Here is a 19,994-nt window from a genome sequence, read left to right as displayed (position 1 = left end):
ATGGCAAGAGGGACCAACCTTCAGGTGACATACACACACACGTTAGGCAGCTGTTTCATAGGTGACTTAGTTGATGCGCCTGTCTTAACGACTAATTGTATTTTTATTTATTTTTATTTTTCCATAGATTGCGTTGTTGCCGTTCTCGTTGTTAGTGTTAATCAGTTTAACCATCAGGGTCCAAGTTGAACTATGCGGTTGTTCCCTGTACTTGGACCGGTACTTCTCTCTAGGGTTTTCGTCATACTTGTTCCTGGTTATGGTTATACACTTTGTTGTACGTCGCTCTGGATAAGAGCGTCTGCCAAATGCCTGTAATGTAATGTAATGTAACATACTCTTTTTAAATAAATAAATAAATTTTTTAAAAAAGCACATTATAAAAATACAGATGATTATTTTTCATCCCCTGAGCATGGCTTAATATAAAATGTGGTTTAAATATGCACAGCGTTAACAGTGAAATGTTTCATGCTGGCTATTCTTGTTATTCACATTTGAACTTAAATACCTCTTTTTTTTTTTTTTTTTTTAAACTTTAATGATCTCTTCTCTGAAATGTTTCCCAAAAAATGCACACGCATATCACTGCATTTTCCTATGTCTTTGTTCTCTTATTAAAAAAAAAAAACCAAACAAAATATTGTCATAAAATTATGTGGAAAAAGGGTACGGGTTATGAGATTAGTTGGAAGAAAAAAAATAAATAAAAATAACCACCTCAAGCCCCTTCAGAGTCCTAAGAGGGCCAGGCCAGTTCCAGGGTACTATGAATGCCTGGGCCTCATTTGACAGGTGATTGAACGGAACAATGGCCTTGAAAAACACTAGCGTCATTATGACCCAGGTGAAAAGGGCTTGTTTGGCCACCTGATCGACACCTTTTTACCCAACCTGCTTCTCTTTCCCCCCCACCCCAGCCCCCCCAGCCCTTCCTTGTGCACACCCAGTGCTAATGACTCCATGAAAGAAATTGCATAACGTTCTGGAATGTCCCCCCCCCCCCCCCCTTTTACCATTAGCGGTCACCTAGTTGCCTTGACGACTAGGATGGGCCCTACCTTGACTATGAAAGGGGTTGGCTAAAAGCCCAGGTGTATTCCGTCTGGGTCCAATCCACATCCTGCTGGGAGCGCTTTCTTCATTTTAGGTAATTCTCAGCACAGGCCTAATGAGAGTTGTGTCTCACCTGCTCTGCGCCTGGGCTTGTCTTCCTGGCTAGCTGGCTAACTCACCTGTGTGCAACGGCTAAAAAAAACCCCCCAGTGCTCTGTATTCAGCTCTGGGTAGGATGTGATGGGTTGGCGTTGTAATTTGAGAATTTTGCACGACGACGTCAGACGCACTCTGATCACTGTTTGTTAATTTGCTTTGCACGTGCACGTGTGTGTGTGTGTGTGCGTGCACCATTACATTACACCATTGTGTGTTCACTTTCTATAGGTGGTTATGAAGCATACATGATTCAGAATTTAGCTTTTTATATGGATGCATAATGTAATCTCATAAAAATATGTAATATTCAGCCTTTCTATCTCATGTCTGCATTCCGTTATAGAATTTTTTAAAAATTGGATGCATTAATGGATGCAGATTTCAGGACAGGATTTGAGAATTCTGTCTCATGCTTTGTGACATCATAGCTGGGTTAACAGTTGATCATAAATTCTTTTGTTGCACACCTTAATTTGTCTTCATCTTTCTAGTCCAGTGCCGTTGGTATTCACAAACCATTTAGGACTTCTGGTCTATGTTCTGTGCAACACTATTCCGTAATACTGACTAGTCAACTTGTGAAGAAAATTCACGAGCAAACTATTCTGTTATAACTGATCTTCCTTGCCCAAGAAATTATCTTTGCACACAGTATCTTTGCAATCGGTTTTTTTTGTGTGCTTGTTTATGCCAATCCCTCTCTGAAATGATCTGTTCACAGTCAATGCAGGGCATCACACTAGTCAGTCTTCTTCAGATCGCATCATACTGGATATGATTTGCTGCCACTTTAATTGAACATTAATCATGTGAAACAAAGAACGCATCCAGCATAAACTCACCCTGAACAGCAATGTTAGGAATGCTGAGAACATTAGTCATTTTTAATCATACGTCTCACTTCCAAAATATTATTTATTTATTATTATTATTCATAATTATTATTATCAGCCTTTTAGCTGAAAAGCACTATTTTGTGCTCTGATGGAGAGGAAGGGGGTGGAGCTCAGGCCTCGGGTGGCTGGGGGTCCTGGGGGGGGTCCTGGGGGGGTCCTGGGCTTGGAAGTGGCTGTGAATTGCTACTGTTTGAGGTGTCAGAGGGACAATGGCCGGGACAGGTCCAGTGGGGTACTCGGGCCACAATGGGGCCCCAGGTCATTACCAAGTTAATGAGGGGCCTATTCTCGGCAAGCAACCGGCCCCTCACAATGCACCGCGGTCACAGGGTGTGGGTTCCAGCTTGTGTATTCGGCCCGTCTGGCACGGGACAGCCCCGGAGCGAGAGAGAGAAGGGGGGGGGGGGGGGGGACTTTAGCCTCGGCAATTGAACCGATTTGCACAAAAGAGCCCTCTTCCCATTCCTGTAGGGAGATGTGCATCCCCCCCAAATGCCCTAGTGCTTGAAACCATTGACTTTTTCTCACACTCCCCCAAAAGTTTGGTCTGGACTTGGTACCTCGGACCGGCCTTTCTGTCTACTGTACGTACAGATGCAGGTCACGCTGGGATATTGAATGGGTGTCCGTGGTTACGTCCACTAACCCCCCCCCCCCCCCGACCCCGCTTGATTTATATTGGAATGGTTGGGTGATGAGCAGCATGCATGATCTTCCCCCTCAAAGTTCCATTGGAGTGGTTTCCATGGAAACCCAACTGCTTTTTCAGTAAAATACAGATATTTGCTTTTTTTTTCCCCAAGAAATATTTTGTTATTTATTTGCCATTTTGGAAAAAAAAGGGAGGCTTGCGCAGCAGGTGATTGTATCTGTATTAGTCAAAGCTTTAGCTTGCAGTGCCTTTCTCTAGACGTACGAGGTACAATCCCGTCTCTCTCTTCATTTGTGATGTTTGTGCCTCGTGTAGGTAGAGCGCCTGTGAAGAGCTGCATTCCTTATTTTATTGTTAACCATTTAAAAGGGAAAGAAATGTGAACGCTATTATGTGTCAGTTTCATTATGGAAATAATTGATATAGAAATGCCCACGTTCACACACTAACATTGAGAGAAACACCAACGCCTTAAGTCATCATTCTTCCCCCTCCCATTTTCCACAGTTTATGCAAAACTGCCATTTCCTCACAGATATATTAGAATACTTGTTACAAATTTCAGAGAACGTTCTGTCTTTTTCATTTTTTTTCTAGTTGAAAAAGAAATTGATGTAAATTAATGATAAAAAATATTATTAAATGATTCAGCATAGCAGCACCATGACTGTATCCTATGGATGGCACATAGTTTGTGTGAATTTCGTAAAAACGTGTTGCAGGAGCCATTAATGATACTGTGGTGACACATATGAATGATTCATTTACACAATCCATTACATCAGTAGATTTATTTCATTTCATTTGTTTATCTCTGTTTCATGCAAGTAACTTTCTTTCAAAGAATCACCTTGATTATCTGATGCTATCATTTCACAAAAGGAAAAATTTTAGGACCAGTTTCACCGACACCGATCATGTTTAGTCCTAGACTAAATTAAATTCTGTATACAGAATCTCCATTCAAAATTGAATACAGTCTAGGACTAGGCTTAATCTGTTTCTGCGAAACTGGCACATAGGGTCTCTCTTATTCCAGAATAGTTTTTGTTGGTGTGGTGTGGAGGGAAACAGGATTTGCATTTCTAGCCGTGTTCCCGGGGGAAGTGTGCACACGCACAGCGGGCGGTTTGGTTTGATTGGACGGCGTAGCGTAGGGGGAGGCGCTCCCCATGGCTTGGTACAAACTGCCTCTGAGCAGGTGGTCCGGCAGTATGCACGGACGCCCTCTTTAATGGAGGTGAGAATTGGAGGGCGGGACTTCGACACCCGGCCTCTGTTGACACTTCCTGTGCGCTCCCGGCCTGTCAATTAAACTGAGCAGCGGACGACCTTACCCACAATGCAACAGCACGGCCAAAGGGCATGTCCAGTGTTGCACAGAGAACCTCGGATCTCCAGAAAAAATATAATTCTCAAGAACGGCTAATATTATTATTATTATTATTATGTGAGTTGGATGGTGAGTGAATAGTGTGTGTGTGCACTGTGATAGATTAGTGGCCTGTCCAGGGTGTATTCCTGCTTTTCGCCCAATGCATGCTGGTATAGGCTCCAGCACCACCCTTGACCCTGCCCAGGATAAGCAGATATAGATGATGGATGGATGGATGAATATTAATAATCATGTTTTAATTAATGTTTTATCGACATATAATTAATTAGTTTGGTCACCGTTGGTACCGGTTTTGAACAAACTCTGTCGATTTCAGAGTGGGCTTTTGGCCGCGTCTGATTTGCACGCTCATTAAGAAAGACAGCACATGCAGCTCTGGCGATGCTGAGCACTGGTGTCTGTGCTCTCTGTGAACCTCTCCAGCTTGGCTTTCACAGCAAACACGTCCTGCAGGCTTGAGTCACTGAGCTCTGATTAAAGTAAAAGCACAGTTCAGATGTTCTTCTCAACGCTTAACCGTGTCCACCAGGGATAGCTGCTTTTATCAGAGTAGATTTCACACTGATATTATTGCTGTTAATTGAGCCTCGAAAATAACGCCATTGTTCTGTTGGTGAGATCTGAGATTTTAAGTGCATTTTACAGGCTTTGCTTGTGATAAATTAAGTGGTCAAGAGGAAATTATATGAAGTGGACAGCGCTTGGTTATTGCACCACATTTGTAAATGCAACTTACTGTGAAACATAAGCAGCACAGCTCTAATGCAGTAAACTACAGCATACTTTTTTTGACAGTTTTCTGCAATCTTGGATAAAGAATTGTTCGATGGTTCAAAAATGTTGATTTGTTAAAAAAAAAAAAAAAAAAAAAAAAAAAAAAAAATACCTATATAAAATGGCACCTCAATTGGACGCGTGTGCACACTGAAGAGTCACACATAGTGTCTACTATGTTTACAGTGCAGTTAGGATATTGTTTTTTTTTTGTTTTTTTAAACCTGCTTTCCACAAATTTTTTTTTTTTCTTGCCACTGTTTGTGTGTTGTCCTTCCCACTGGAGGAATTGAGATTTTTTTAAATTTTATATATATTTTTTTTTTTACTCTTGCTGAATTTTTGGGGGGTTCGTGTTCAGTCTGACCCTATTATCATATTTTCCTGTAAATGGCATAAACATTAAAATAACATAACACTGTCAACCTTTTGTAGAGGAGAAATAGGTTTAAAGAGTAATGTCATGCTCTGGAAACAGAACAAAAATCGACTCGTTTTGGCACAAGAAAAAAAATAAATAAAAAAAGCTGGTAGTGTTTGGTAGTAGAATAATGAATCACTTTGAGGTACAGATGCTTTGAATGGACATGTTCATTGTTTTATTTACCGACAGAAGCTACTTTCTGACTGCTCTCTGAACCAACTGTGGGAATTTGACTCTTGTAACATCAGGCACCTTGGTTATCGTGTTGAGTCTGATACGAATGATTCACTCGTAGATCTTTGAATAGGCGGATATTATTAATTTGGCCCTTGTTGTCGATGGCATTTTACAAGATATCTGAAGCTGTGTGTGATTTTGCGATTAAATTCTTTGTGTTACATGATTAAAGACAGCCTGGCCTGGCCTTATGATTCTGAATTTTACAAGAAGCCTACTGATCGATGCTCAGATTAGTTTAATGTGGGTGTGCTGTCTGCTTTGGTTTTCACAGAGTCGAGTAACACCATACAAGCCACACGTCAAACCAAATTTTTATTTGAAAAAAAAAAAGACCATTATAAATAAATAACCTTCAATAATGATCAAAACTAATTGTACATGAATGAGCCAAATGGAAGGGGACTAGCATTGATGAGCTCACTGGCACTTTCCTTGGGATTTTCTTCAACGGTTCTCCGGTACTAGAATCTAATTGAGTCAAATGATTTCCTGGTGGATGTATTGCTGAGTGCACAGTCCTGGTGGAGGAGCCACAGACGTGATCAAATTCAGTATTGCGTTGCCAGTTCACCAAGCCTACAAGACGGGGGACGTCTAAGAAACCATATGGAAGCGTCTTCAAAATGTCTTTTAAAAGCAAAGAACTCGGTACGAGACAGATTAAACACAACGACCTGTCCCGCTAGGCAAACACAGAGTCCAGGAACATACTTCAAAGGGAATCGTCTCCATAGTGACGTCCCGCACAAAGCCGAAAATCGCCAATGGCTGTGCGCATTATGCTAGACAGTAAAAGTTGGGAAGCCGTAACATCTGTACTTTAACTTGGACCCCTAATTAAACAGGCTGCTAGAATTTCGTTGCCTTTCTTTCAGGGGACATGCACTGACGAACAATGACTTAAATTAGTGTCTGCGAGGGAGTATTTCCACTCACTACAGGTTTACTGCTTGGACCACACAGGCTGACTCCTCCGGCCACGTCCTCTTGACTCTTAGCGACACCTTGTGGCTAAACCGGTAAAGGTTAACGCAAGTACGAGGTACGTCAATAGTGTGGTTGCCACAGTAACAGGCTTCTATCTTTGAAGCATGCGTTTACTTCTACGTGGGTGTCGTAGACAAAATATGACACTCGTTTAAACGGCGATCGACAAATGTTTTTTTTTTTTTTGTCGTGTTGCTCTTCATTTAAATGATGACGGCAGTTCTGAGGGTGTTTGTTTTTAATTCCAAGATTACCAAGCATGTGATTTGAGCTGTGCCACTGAGTGACACTAATGAGGATAGAAAGGGGGGGGGGGGGCGTAACTGAAATGCATTCTCCATGTGAACTTCCATCACGACCAGAAATTAAAATTGAAATGCTCCAATTGGCAACAGATATACAGCGAAGTATTAGGCGTTAATTTAAGTTCTACTTGAGGACTAGAGGGATCAAATGTGCTCATTAAAGTTTATTTAACTCTTTACTGTGTACACGCTACGCACACGCTTGGCTAATCATTTCAAAAGAACTAAATTTTCAAGCTTTGTATTTCATTTCGCTTCTATTAATTCTATTCTATTTTAGACAGGCTGCAGCTCCATTTCTCCCAGTGATTGACTATGGTGATGCCATTTATATGCAAGCCTCTGCTACCACTCTGCAGACGATAGACCCAATTTACCACAGAGTTTTACGTTTTATTTTAAATGCTAAGTCCCTCACACGGCACTGTCATTTGTGCAAAAGGGCAGGCCTGACCTCTTTAAATTACCGCAGATGGATTCATTGTACTCGTTTATATTTGCAAAGCCACAATAGGGCAACTCCCTGGCTATTTATCTTGCCTTTTTAATTGGAACACGTGTCCTTTTAACCTTCAGAACTGGCCACCGTTCTCTGTCCCCTGCCCTTCCACTGAATTTGGAACGGTGGCTTGTAGTTATTATGATCCACGGTCCTGTAATCAGTTCCAGAAAGAAGCTAAACTGGAACATTTCCCAACTGAAACAATACCCATTTTATAGTATATACTATATACTAACCATCATTGGTTCAGCCCTGAGTCTGAATAGAGACACTTGCACAGTTGTGGTTGTCAGCAGATTGTCAGCGAAATAGTTTTTTTTAAATACATATTTTAAGCACAGCTTAAGCCACAGTAATTTGCACAACTTGGGATCAGTTTATGCACCTGGATGTTTACAGGTTAAGAACCTTGCTGAAAAGTACAATGGCAGTGCCCCACTTTGGCATCGATCCTGCAACTTCTGGGTTACAAGCCCAGTTCCCTGGCTGTTGCCCTACATAGCTGCCCCAGTTTGTTCTTATTTGTTTTTTTAATTTTTGCCAGACCACCGGAGGCCGTTCTGTTTGCCCATCTGTGACTAAGATGAAGGTTCGATAGAACTAGTGGTTGAGGCTCAGAGGTTGTGGGTTTGAATAGCAGATTTGTTTTCTGCCAAATTTGCTCAGTCAGATTAACTTCCTGGGAAATACTGGACATATCCTTTTTATGCAAGCTTCTGGTGTGAACTGTGAATGCAGGATTGGTGGGTTTTAATGCATTCTTTTAGCTGCAGTGCACCAGATCTGTTCAGGTCTCATCTTGGGGGATGGAACAGTGATGTGTCAGCAGGTATTCAAGCCCCTCCCCCTATGATGTGTTAAACCAGGCGTGTCCAATCTTATCCGAAAAGGGCCGGTGGACCTGCAGCTTTAACCCAACGCTACGATATCTGATTCAACTAATTAACTAATCATGTTCTTCAATCAATCAAAACAATGATAAGTTCAATCAGTTGTTGCAGTGCTGGGCTAGAACACAAAACCTGCATCCACGCCGGCCCATGGACGCTGCAGTGTTAAACATTTCAAATCCACAGCTGTAACTCTTCTGAAAACGAGAGACCTGTTGCTTTGAGCCTCAGTTCATAACAAGTGCTCTATGATTTCAGACAAGAGTGCAAAACGCAGCCATCGTCACCACAGAGCGTTAGCACCGAGGTGCCAAATCGGATGCCATTAGAGGCTGCCATACCTCATTTTTACTCTAGGTGGCAGTGCATGCATGTTTTTGAGCAGCACTTTCACGATTGTCCTTACGCATGAAAAATGTAAATTTACAAGGGCTGGAATATTTACAGTGTTCCAGATAGCGCGGAATCCCTTACACTTAAACATTTGACACGGTCTCGTGTTTAATGCATGCAAAAGAACCTGCCAAACAGTATTTTTAACTCAAAACTTTAAGGCTGTCACCAAAAGAAGTTAGAAATAAAAATCTGGAAAACTGTCAATTTCGCTGGTGCATAAAAGACCTTATCCTCATTTAATACATTTGCTTGATTTGTAGTGTATTTTAATTTAATAGTCTTATTTAGTTTCCCCTAAGGCATACAGTGAATGAGTGTAGCAGCTAGTAAGGACAGCGGGGATATGTAGTTTTTTTTCTTCATAATTTATTCTCACGTCAGCATATGGACATATTCGTAAGAGCCACGCCAAGTCAGTTGGTGCTTTACTGCCCTGTTAGAGAGGTTCATTTGTCGTCGTCTTTGTTTGTCAGTCCCTTAAAGCGTGATCACAGCACACAGTTCAAAGTGTGTGTTAAGCTGCTGGAATGAACGCTTCCCCATGGACAGCAGACAGCTGCTGTTCTGTCTGTGCCAGCTTGCAGTTCTAATGGCCCTGTCCAGCCTGGTTTTCAAAGACAACTTGACTGGTTTCCCCGAGTGGTTCTGGTTCTTTGAGTGGTTGTGGTTGTGGCTCGGTTCTGGTTCAGGGAGCGGTTCTGCGTCCTTGAGCGCTTTTGCTTCTCGGAGTGGTTCTGATGCTCGGAGTGGTCTTTCTCCTAACCTGTTGTTTTACAGTCACACATCGTTTATCTGTGGGGGTTGGTGGTTTGGCATATTTTCTGTATTGAATTGAAATGTATTAGTAGGCCATCCTCCATAAATCTTGGGAGAACATAGATCAGCACACCACCACAGACTCCCCTCTGAAGCCATCAGCCAGCACGTCCTCCCCCTCTGTGTCCAGCCCCAGCGCAAAACCCCCATCACCCCCGACCCGCATGCCATCTTGGCGGGCAGTGTGCCAAACCTTTTCAGCCCTTCAGCTCAGATCGTCCGGGGAGATGAGCTCACCCTCCTGCGGCACGTCGGTCCCCCATGGTCGCCCCGGCCGCGGGCGTTTAAGAGGACGGGAGCTCGCCCTTCCGCGGGTCTAAAAATAGATACGAGCGTTACTCGTCCGCGTGGGAGAAAAAAGCTGGACACGCTCCAAAAAACGATCTTCAGAAAACTCCACTTAAAAAAAAAAAAAAAAAAAAAAATCGTAACCGCTAATAGTTTGACATTTCATCTGTGCCGTTTTTTTTCCGAGAGCTGTGTGAATAGGGCACCTTTTTAATATGCACCGAGACTAATTAGCGCTCTCTGACAGGCACGGGTGTGGAATCTGAATATACAAGACTAGAAAAGTGCTAAAAAGCCACAGAAAAAGAACATATGAGAAAGAACTAAACCAGCGAAGTGAGCAAGGTAAGGCCAGCTGGCAGCATGTGCTGAAGTAGTTCCTTTTCGTGCCCCTGTGTGTTCTGAATAGCTGTACGCAGTTGTAACGTGAAGCTAATCGCACTTGTCAGGTCACCGATAACAAAAAGTAAATCAGAAAATTAATTATCAACCAGTTATGCAGAATCGCGTCATGCATGTCCAAATTTTGGAATTGGCAGTGAATTGAATGGGATATTACTGGAAAAAAGATGTGCAGACTGCCATTTCCGGGAGGCACATTAGAGGGTAAGATCACTTTTCATAGGGAACGGCTTCTATCCTTTGCTTGAGGCGCACAGTGAAGTCTTGGCGTGGTTATGAGAGCTATCGGATTTCCACAAATGTGGATGAGCTGCATTCATGCGTCACTAGGAGGTGATATCTAGTGACCTGTTCTAGCAGCCAGGATTAGAGTCTGATAAATTGACCATTATGTTTGAGAATTGAAATCGAAAGTGCATCAGTTAGTGAGAAGTTACTCAAGGAATGGGGAAAGTTATACACGACTGCAGTTCTAGCATGTTTTTCCATGCACGACTGTTTCTGCTAAGAAGCCTTGTTTTTTTTTCCAAAAACAGTCACGATTCCTTCACTTTCTTTCTGAAACTCGCTAGTTTAAGAAATATCCGGTTACTTTTTGGTATTCTCATCTTTCGCTAATTGCCTATAAATTTCAAAGTTGTTTTCATAACAGTGATCGCATCGCTCCAACCAGCTGGCTCGTGATGCCGTGATCATTTAACACTTCTGGGTGCGCTTGCCAGATTTGAATAAGATAGGGATGCTGGGAAAAAGAGAATAAAAATACAAAATGCAGACTGAAGAATGTCAGAAAGTGCTGCTTAGTCAGGCAACAATGTATGTATCCACCCACATAAAGGACAGGTAAGGTTTTTTTTTCTTTCTTTTAAAGAAACGGTGTGACTCAGTCTAAAGACTCACCTCTTCTCTCTGCACCTGTATCCCCCCCCCCCCCCCCCCCTCACTTTTACCAGCCCCCATACCTGACGAGGTGTACCTTTTTTTTTTTTTTTTTCCTCCTCCCCCAATTTATTCAGCTGAGTTGGCAATGATTGGGGCAGGGTGTTCACCCCCTACTGATTTGCTGGTTCCTTCTGTTTTCTTAAACGCAATTTTCTGCCCCACACACACACACACACACACACACACACACACACATGCCCACACACATACGCACACACTCATTTGCATGCACTCACAAGCACAGAAAATCACCGTGGTACCCCTTGATGAGTTCTAAATAATTAAAGTCATCTATTTTAAGCCATTTTGGAGACTAATTCTTGACTCTGGATCTTGCTCCCCATTTAGATGTCTGTCTCCCATGAATGAGTCACTAACAGACACAAATGGAAAAAAAACAATACATTAGAGAGAGGTTTGACATTTAGAGAGACCACTTAGAAGAATTTTCCAGAATTGGATTTAGTACCTATACCAGCAAATCTCCATCTTTTCTCAAAGCTTTGCCGGTCATAGAAAATGCAACAAATATCCCCATGTACGAGATAAGGATGATTGTTGTCGACATTGCACAGTAATTGGACTGTGCAGTTGCTTTGCTTAAGCCAGGCACTTGTTGAATTCTCAAGATGGGTTTATTTAAACCTAATTGTACTTTCGTTCGGATAAGGAATTGAAGCAAGTGTTTCTTCTAATAAACGACATAGAAAGGCACACAAAATAAGCATCCTGATCTTACTGATGGCACCATTAAAACTATACTTTCCTGATAAAACCATTACAGCCATACTTTTCTGATAATACCATTAAAACTATTACCATTCTGATAGCAACATTGAAACCATAGCCTACTCTTCAAAGGCCTCTTATGAAGCCTCCTCAGAATCAGCCAGTGCTGCCAGACCCCTTACTGGTTTCTGTGCGTTCTTGAACCCCTTCCCCCCCCCCCCCCCCCCCTTGCAGCTCAAGCCTCGCTCCCTCCAGCAGGGGGTTGCACTTGTCGTTTTCGCTCGCTGTCACTCACTGTCACTCTCGCTCAGATTGCGTCTCCGTGGTGACTGCGGTGGCGGTGGCGACGGCGGCCCATGAGAGGGAATGGGAGATCAAAGCTCCCCTGCACAGCCCAGTGCTCCTCCTGCTTATCCCGCTCCCAACGCCACGCTGTTCTCATTCCTTTAAAGACCTTCTTTTGATATCAACATCCCCCCCCCCCCCCCCCAACACACACACTGATACACACACACACACACACACACACACACACGAACAGGAGATTTCCATCAGGGTTTTTATAAAACACATACTCCACGCTTACATTCTTCCACTCTGCCCCTGGGGTTGCCAGATAAGTTTTCTCCTCCCTCTGTTAGTCCTTTGTAAAACCGTGGGTTGTGGGAGGGGTTCATGTAGGCCCCTAGAGCACATATGAAAAATAATGACTCATTGTACATAAAGAATTTTTCATTGAAATCCACAATGATGAAACATTACACTTGTTAAGACCGTAGTCTATTATTATTATTATTTGCACTGAACTGGTCGTAGGGTACAATTTAATTGCATTGCCATTGAATTAGTCATCGGTTGCAGAAAGTTGAGGAGCTACTGTTCACTGCAGTTTCCCAGCTTCGTTCTTATTGTAATTACTGCTAGACGCTTACTACCCACCCAGCATTGGGGTCTCTAAAAGAAACCATAAAAATCCTTGTTCCACACAGTACTGCTTTAAAATTGCATATTGGCATAATTGCGGCATAATTGCTGCAGGTGTAACATTGAAAAAAGTGTAGAATACTGGTGTAGAATGCAGAGAAGTTTTGGGAGTTTTTCGTTTCTGATCTACTTGTTACTGGATGTATTTAGACATGTATCATTTTAGAACATAAATGTACTCCCGGACACAATTTCTATTTATATTGCAAATAAAATGTGTATTTTATTTAGTGTTGTCTATACTGAGCTGCTGGAAGGTGTGTTGCAATTTCCCTTCAAGGAATCTATCTACTGGTACATCTGGAGCACAGACCTTCACCTGACTGAGTCATGGTTAGCTGGCCCTGAATACTCTGAACTGGATTTGTTTTTGAAAAACGAACAGATTTAAGCTTAAACTTTTTTTAAACGTAAACTTTTCGGTTTGCTGAGTTTGGAGCATTGCTGGAAGAGCTTGATTTGTGGGAGAGAAAAAAAGAAAAGAAAAAAAAAAAAACCTTGGGATGTTGGTTCCTCGGGATGTAATTTTAGCTTAATGTAAAAACAAATGGATTCTGACTTAATAAGGGCTGTTTGGGCTGGATTTAGCAGGCCCCAGTGTCTCCGGCTGATGACCGTCCTTGTCTGATGACAGCCGAGCTTGTGTAAGTAATTGAAGCGCTCAAATGGACGCTGGAGGCTAAGGCTGACCTGTCACAAAATGTAGGTCTCGGCCCGCTCAGAGAGGTGGTAATGAGCCATGCACACGAGACTGGCTTTATCTGAACGGTGGTTCACAAGAGACTGGCTATATGAGAGACTGGCTTTATCTGAACGGTGGTTCACAAGAGACTGGCTATATGAGAGACTGGCTTTATCTGAACGGTGGTTCACAAGAGACTGGCTATATGAGAGACTGGCTTTATCTGAACGGTGTTACACAAGAGAATAGCTTTATCTGAACTGCAATGCACAAGTGACTGGCTTTATCTAAACGGTGGTTCACAAGTGACTGGCTTCATCTAAACGACAGTGCATGAAGCAAGTGGCTTTATCTGGAAAAAAATATTATCTGGCAGCTACTGGATCATCCTTAAGACTGTTAAACAAGGAGGTCTTTCCACTGAAGGTCTTTCGGCGATGGAGTCGAGGCAGTGAAAGGGGGGCCTTAATTATGAATAACTTGCGTGAGTTAGAATGGCACTGCATTGCAAAGCATTATTAAACCGTAAATTACCTGAACGGAGAAGGAATAATATTTTGAGAAGGGGCAATCAGGCAAAGGGAAGGAGGAATTGATCTGCCGATTCACTGCTAGTTACAGCACAGCTCCTCTCTGTAATACACTTCCCCGTAATTGTATTGATCTTTCCCCCTCTACCATTTGAAGAGCAGCCCAACAATATTTTCTGTCTATTTAACCTATTCTGATATTTTGTGATGTATCGACGTGTAAATGAGGTGGAATTCGGCAACATTCAGTATGCAAACAGTACACTCACAAAAAATGAGGGCAAGGACTACGCTTTGCATTAAAATGAGAATGGTAAAAAGTCTGTCTTTAGTGTCACAAGTGCATTTAAACTTGTTGCTTGGTCAATAATAATAAAAATGATGATGTTTTGTTCACTAAGCTGGCACTTATCCAGAAGGACTTACAAAAGCGGAGAACATCGGTGTGAGCCTCTGTGTTAGGAACACTAAAGTGTGATGTCACAGCAGGCTCAGAAGGCCCATTTAAAGTCAATAACCAAAACGTTGGCCAAACAAATCGGCAATTAGCATTGTAAATAATAAAACCGAAAACTGAAGGTGCCCAGGGGTTGTAGAACAGGCTGTTCTGGCCGTCTGTAAAAACACAGGTGGGTGACTACATGATGTTGTTCCAGCGCCCGCTAGTCCCCAAGGGAGTTGTCTGGATCTGAAAGAAAAGTTTGTGTGAAATTGTACCAGGGTTTTATTTGAAGCACAGCCATGGGACAGCATGGGTTCAGATCCCACACAGGAGGTATGACCGCAGGACAGCATTGGTTCAAATCCCACACAGGAGATTTGAGCAGGATAGCATGGGTTCAGAACCCACACAGGGTGTGTGAGAGCAGATCAGCATGGGTTCAGATCCCAAATGGGGCGCGAGAATGGATTGGTACTGATAAAGATCCAATCCCACCTCCCCTGATCCTGAGTTTCACTACCACTTTGGATCAGAACCTGTGCATAAGTAGGTTTGGATCAGAACCTGTGTCTGAGCTGTGCTCTAGAGAGAAGCCTTGGTTCAAGGACACAGGTTCAGCATTGCACAGTGTTCAGTGTTTGCATGTAATTAATGAGATGCGAAAAAATATGTTGCCACGGTAACTTTAAATTAAAAAGGTGCCCACGCTTGGCATCTTAAGCAGATGGAGAGAAATTACCTGACGCCAGAAATGACAGGTTTTATTTGTAAATTGCGGCTCTTTGTTGTAACAGGTGATGTAAAATGACACTGCCCTGTGAATGTGATTAAAGGTAAGTTTTATGAGGGGGTATCTGAGTGGTGCTCCCAGCTCCAATCCTCCTTAATATAGCGCCTTACCTTGGGTCTGGAATAACTCCCTAACCCTGCCAGTGGTGTCAGTTACCCCATCGGGCAACAACAGCCTCAAGACCGCCTCCAACACACGAACCAGAATATACACACAGTTAAATTCTTAATCGGTTTATCCACTTTATTTCATTTTGAAACAAGAGGGAAAAAAAAAACAAAAAAAAAAAAACTACCTGACGGGTTGTCGTTCTTGAATGAATTAAGGACTGGTTCAAGCGTATGAGCCCGATTTTCCCAAAAGGACGGCCAAAAAGTCAAAAGGATTTTATGCCTTCATTTGAGCATATGCTTCCTAGCACGTAATAAGGGTATCTCATGTTCTCATTTCCCCATTTAACAGAGCTAACACCCGCAGCTGCCGTCCACCCTGCCTGGGTTTAATCTAGGAGGTGAGTGATGACATCATTACTTTATTGGAAGCGGATCTTTCAGAGGTAACACCCTCCGGCCTCAGACAGAAACGCCATCAGATCCGTTGTTTAATTACCGCTGGGGGACCTGGGGGGGGGGGGGGGGGGGGGGGGGGAGGCGGGGGGAGGCGGCGAATTGATCAGAAAATGAAAATTGCATTTCGGAAGCGCTTTTGGAGAGCGCCCAAATGCGATCAGCGTCCATAATCAAGACCGATTCCGAGGGCCGGGGCAGCTCTGAGCACCGTCTGTCTTCTGTGTTTATTACGGCGGTCAGTTGAGCAAAATGGACGCGAGCGGGCGGTGTACAGATGTCCGGAGGCGCCCAGCGGCTGTGGTTATTCCCTCATTCGTCCCCCCGCTCGTTCCGCACGAACGCCGGCATGCAAAAAAAAAATGAATCCCGTCCCGTTGGTTCTGCGTTGTCGACGACGCTAAAGCTCGTTTGCGTTGCTGAAAACCGTCACGCACATCCAATCGATGCTCCCTAGCGTCTCCTGCGATTAGCCGTCGGCTGTGACGTGTATGTGTTTATGCGCGTGTCTGTTTGTGTGGCAGTTGTGGGGGCAGTTGGCATTATGGTGCAGTTTAATATCTGCATGTGATTGGTAAATCCTATATGTCACGTGACACAGACAGGGAGAGACTCAGTAGGAGGGGCCCCATTATCCAGTTGTGCTCAGGCCTTTGATGGCTTTGACGATGGTTTTTTATGAAACTCATTTTAAATCCTGATTTGCTGCTGTTGTTTTATTCTGAAGGCTTAGTTGGATTGTCTCGCGTCACCTTGGTGTAGGAGAGCGCAGACGAGCACCGGCACTTCCCACAGGCCACCTGCTGACCTGCGCAGTCATTTCCTGCAGTCCACCGGCTGAGCTGCGCAGTCCTCCAGATGAGCTGCGCAGTCGTTTCCTGCAGTCTACCAGTTGAGCTGCGCAGTCACTGCATTGCAGGAGTACAGATTGCCCTGTAAGCCTCCCTGGTGTGCTGAGACAGGTACGGCCCTTCCCACTGAAGCCCTTTCTCCCCAGGGTGCTGCTCCCCAAAACTGGGGTGCACCCTATAGGGGTGCCAGCTAGTCGGCACCAGCACCTCCCCACCCCCAGGGTTTGGGAACCAGACTGTGGGGCGCGTGCACACACACACACACACACACACACACCCTGGACCCCAAGCCTAGCGGGACCAAACAGATCTGGTGTGTCTGAAAGCTTTAGCACAGCAGCAGGGAGCTGAGAAGTTTTGCAAGGATAAAAGAAAGTTTTTGAAGTTTTCTTTTTAAAGGGCTTAAATACGATCAAGGGCCTTCATCAGTTTCCTACGCTGTAGAACATAATTTCCTCATCTGCTGACAAAATGCAGTTAGACTGAAGGACTAACAGATTTTTCATTTCATCTTCTCCAGTTGGTGGATGAAATACTGTAACCTCCCCATGTATATTTTGTCTTATCTGTTTCTGAGTTTTCTTCCTCTGTTACTTGTATGCCATTGCTTTTAAAATGCAAGGCTCTCTGCTCTGTTCAGCTCAAGCGGCACTTTCATAAAACGTCTCATTTTTATTTTGGCGCTCTTCTGAACCCAAGGCTTGTTCCATTACCGAAAAATAGTTATTAATTCTCAGTCGGTCTCAGGTTGAGGCCACGTCATTGTGCCGTTGTTCCTGTCGAAGCCCAGGGTTGGGTGAAAGTCGGCCGTAACTTGCCAACCTCTTTCTGGCTTCCTTTTTTTTTTCTTCTTTTTTTTTTTGGCGAAAAGAGACGAAATTGAACCGCGGTTTACGAAAGGGTACATCTGAGCGCGTTTGCCTCCGCACCACTTCCTCCTCGTCCGCCAAAACTGTGAGTCATCCCGCTATTGTTGGCCAATAATCGCGTCGCGGCGGGACACCCGGGCACCCTTAGCGGCCCTGCGCTTTTGTGCGCTATTAATCGCGGAGGGCATAGCGCTGGGCTGTCGCAAAAAAAAAAAAACCTCATCAAAAAAAATGTATGAAAAATCCAGGAACAACAACAAAACGCCAGAACTGTGGAATTTTCATACGCGTTTCAGGATTGGCTTTAATATTTTGTTGGGTGGTGGAACATTTATTATATGTAGAACTGGATGAGGTTTTTAAAAATATATTGAACCAATATTCTTTTGTTTGGGGTTGGGAAACCCAGACAGGACCCTGGCTGACATGGACACCCACTGGACGCTGTGTGGGCCCCCTGAACACAATTTAACTATAACCCACTTATATACAGTGGCACGATGCTTTGAATGAGTCTTATTTAAAATATGTTTTGAAAATGTGATGTAGATGTTGTGCTTGAACATTTAATCAAAACGTCAATCAATGGGAATGGGTGATCTTTGAGCTGAGGACCGTGAATTCAGCTGTGTGCGCTAACAGATGGTAGCGACGCTGCTATGTAATTATGCTATGTATTTACTACGTAAACTACGGAGATAAGGACACTTAAGAAACAGAGGGTGTTTTATGTGCGTGTGTGTGTGTGTTTCTTTTTATGTGTGTGTGTGTGTGTGTGTGTGAATGGAGAAAAAAAAAGACTAACCAACCGCGAAATACACCGATGTTGAGAACGTGAATCCCTTCAGTATTGAGTGGTTTCATTACAGTTGCAGTACTCCTTTTGTGGCTGTGACATTGTACACACAGTACTGGGAAACATGTGGACACCAAATTAAAAACACTGGAATTTTTTTTGGATAAGTAGGAATAAGACCTCCTGTGTGTCAAAGTGGTGAACATGGGTGAGTCTACGGGGCTGAACCGACAGTTAGCTACCCTCCGAAGTACAGCACTGCTTTGGAAGAGAAGTCCTAGTGGAAATCTCCGATCGGTAAAATACGAGTATTTGGAGCCTTCGGGCACTGTGTATGCGTCTTCTTGTAACGTTCCGTCTCCCCACCTGCTTACTACCAGGCGGGGGGGGGGGGTGTGTGTGTGTAAAGTGATGCGGATTTTAGCGTCTCCATGGCAACGCCTTTTTTGTGAATCACTCTCTGTGACGTGTGCGGGCATGAGAAAGGAAACAGACACTTTTAGACGCTGCCAAACCACAGCTGGCATAGCGGCACAATGATCTCAGCGTGCAGTTCCCACAGCGTAACAAACTGAGCATCCTGCAGCGCTGGTGCCCCGCCCCCCTCCCCACCCTCCCCCTCCCCCTCCCCCTCCCCGCCATGTCCTCGTCTTATTAAAGCCAATCTCTTTATCAATTAAGCTTGTTCAAATACAAGTTGTTTTTTTTAAAGCTGTACCATAATCACATGCTTAATCTACTTTTTAGCACAATGCCTGTTCAGGTTTGACCATGTTTGGCCAGCCCTGCTGTGGAGCGCTCGGTGCGTTGCGATAAGAGTGACCTTCGGTTGAGGTCAGATGCCCTCAGGGGGTAATGTGATTGACGTGGCGTGTCGTCTCGCGTTGATGATCGTTTCTGATGTAATAAGCCAGGCTAATTTGGGCACATCTGTGATCTCGGGAACCTAAAGGGACCTCCACTGTCAGTCGAAATGGACATGTGTTTGAATAACGACCCTTAATCCTGAAACTGATATATAGATCTCTCTCTCTCTCTCTCACACACTGTCTCTCTCTCCCTCCCTCTCTGTCTCTTTGTCTCTCTCTCACTCTCTCCCTCACTCTCTCTCCCCCCCCCCTCTTTTTTAAGACATTTTTGAAACAAGAGAAATGTTACGCTGGCTGTACTTTGCAACAAAAAAAAAACTGTATCCTTTTTTTTCATGAATAGAACATTTGGCGTGATAATGGAAGCTAATGATGTGATCGCTGTTTGAGACCTGGCACATTCACACTATCATTACCATTACACCAGGCCCGCCAGCGGAGGATGGGTCCCCCTCTGGAGCCTGGTTCCTCCTGAGATCTATTCCCATTGGGGAGTTTTTTTTTTTTCTTACCATCGTTTGAGTGTTAACTCAGTTGCTAGCTTTTTGTGGGTTGGGCCTGGTTTTTGCCCAATTTCCCCTTTTTTTTTTTTTTTTTTTTTTTTTTGTTTCCCCTGTAAAGCGTCTTTACGTCAGTGACTCTGTGGGGAAAAGCGTTGTACAATTTGAACTGAACCGATCTGAATTCGATTTCTTTATTCTGGGAGTCCGCGGTGGAAGGAACCAGTTTCACCCCACGGTGGAGAGGCAGGTTCGAGCGCT

The 19,994-nt window shown here is 43.8% G+C and overlaps 1 long non-coding RNA gene across 1 annotated transcript in view; it reads left to right on the top strand.

Moving 5' to 3' along the window:
* The window catches only part of LOC118227416, an 80,475-nt gene that overhangs the window by 20,684 nt on the left and 39,797 nt on the right, over positions 1-19,994 (top strand). Inside the window, exon 2 of the long non-coding RNA XR_004765273.1 lies at positions 15,745-15,793. This is a non-coding gene — a long non-coding RNA (uncharacterized LOC118227416). The remainder of the gene's footprint in view (positions 1-15,744; positions 15,794-19,994) is intronic.

The sequence above is a fragment of the Anguilla anguilla genome, chromosome 5 (assembly GCF_013347855.1).
Source record: "Anguilla anguilla isolate fAngAng1 chromosome 5, fAngAng1.pri, whole genome shotgun sequence".
NCBI lineage: Eukaryota > Metazoa > Chordata > Actinopteri > Anguilliformes > Anguillidae > Anguilla > Anguilla anguilla.
The sequence above is the reverse complement of the archived record's forward strand: the minus strand, read 5'-3'. Positions and strand labels throughout refer to the sequence as shown.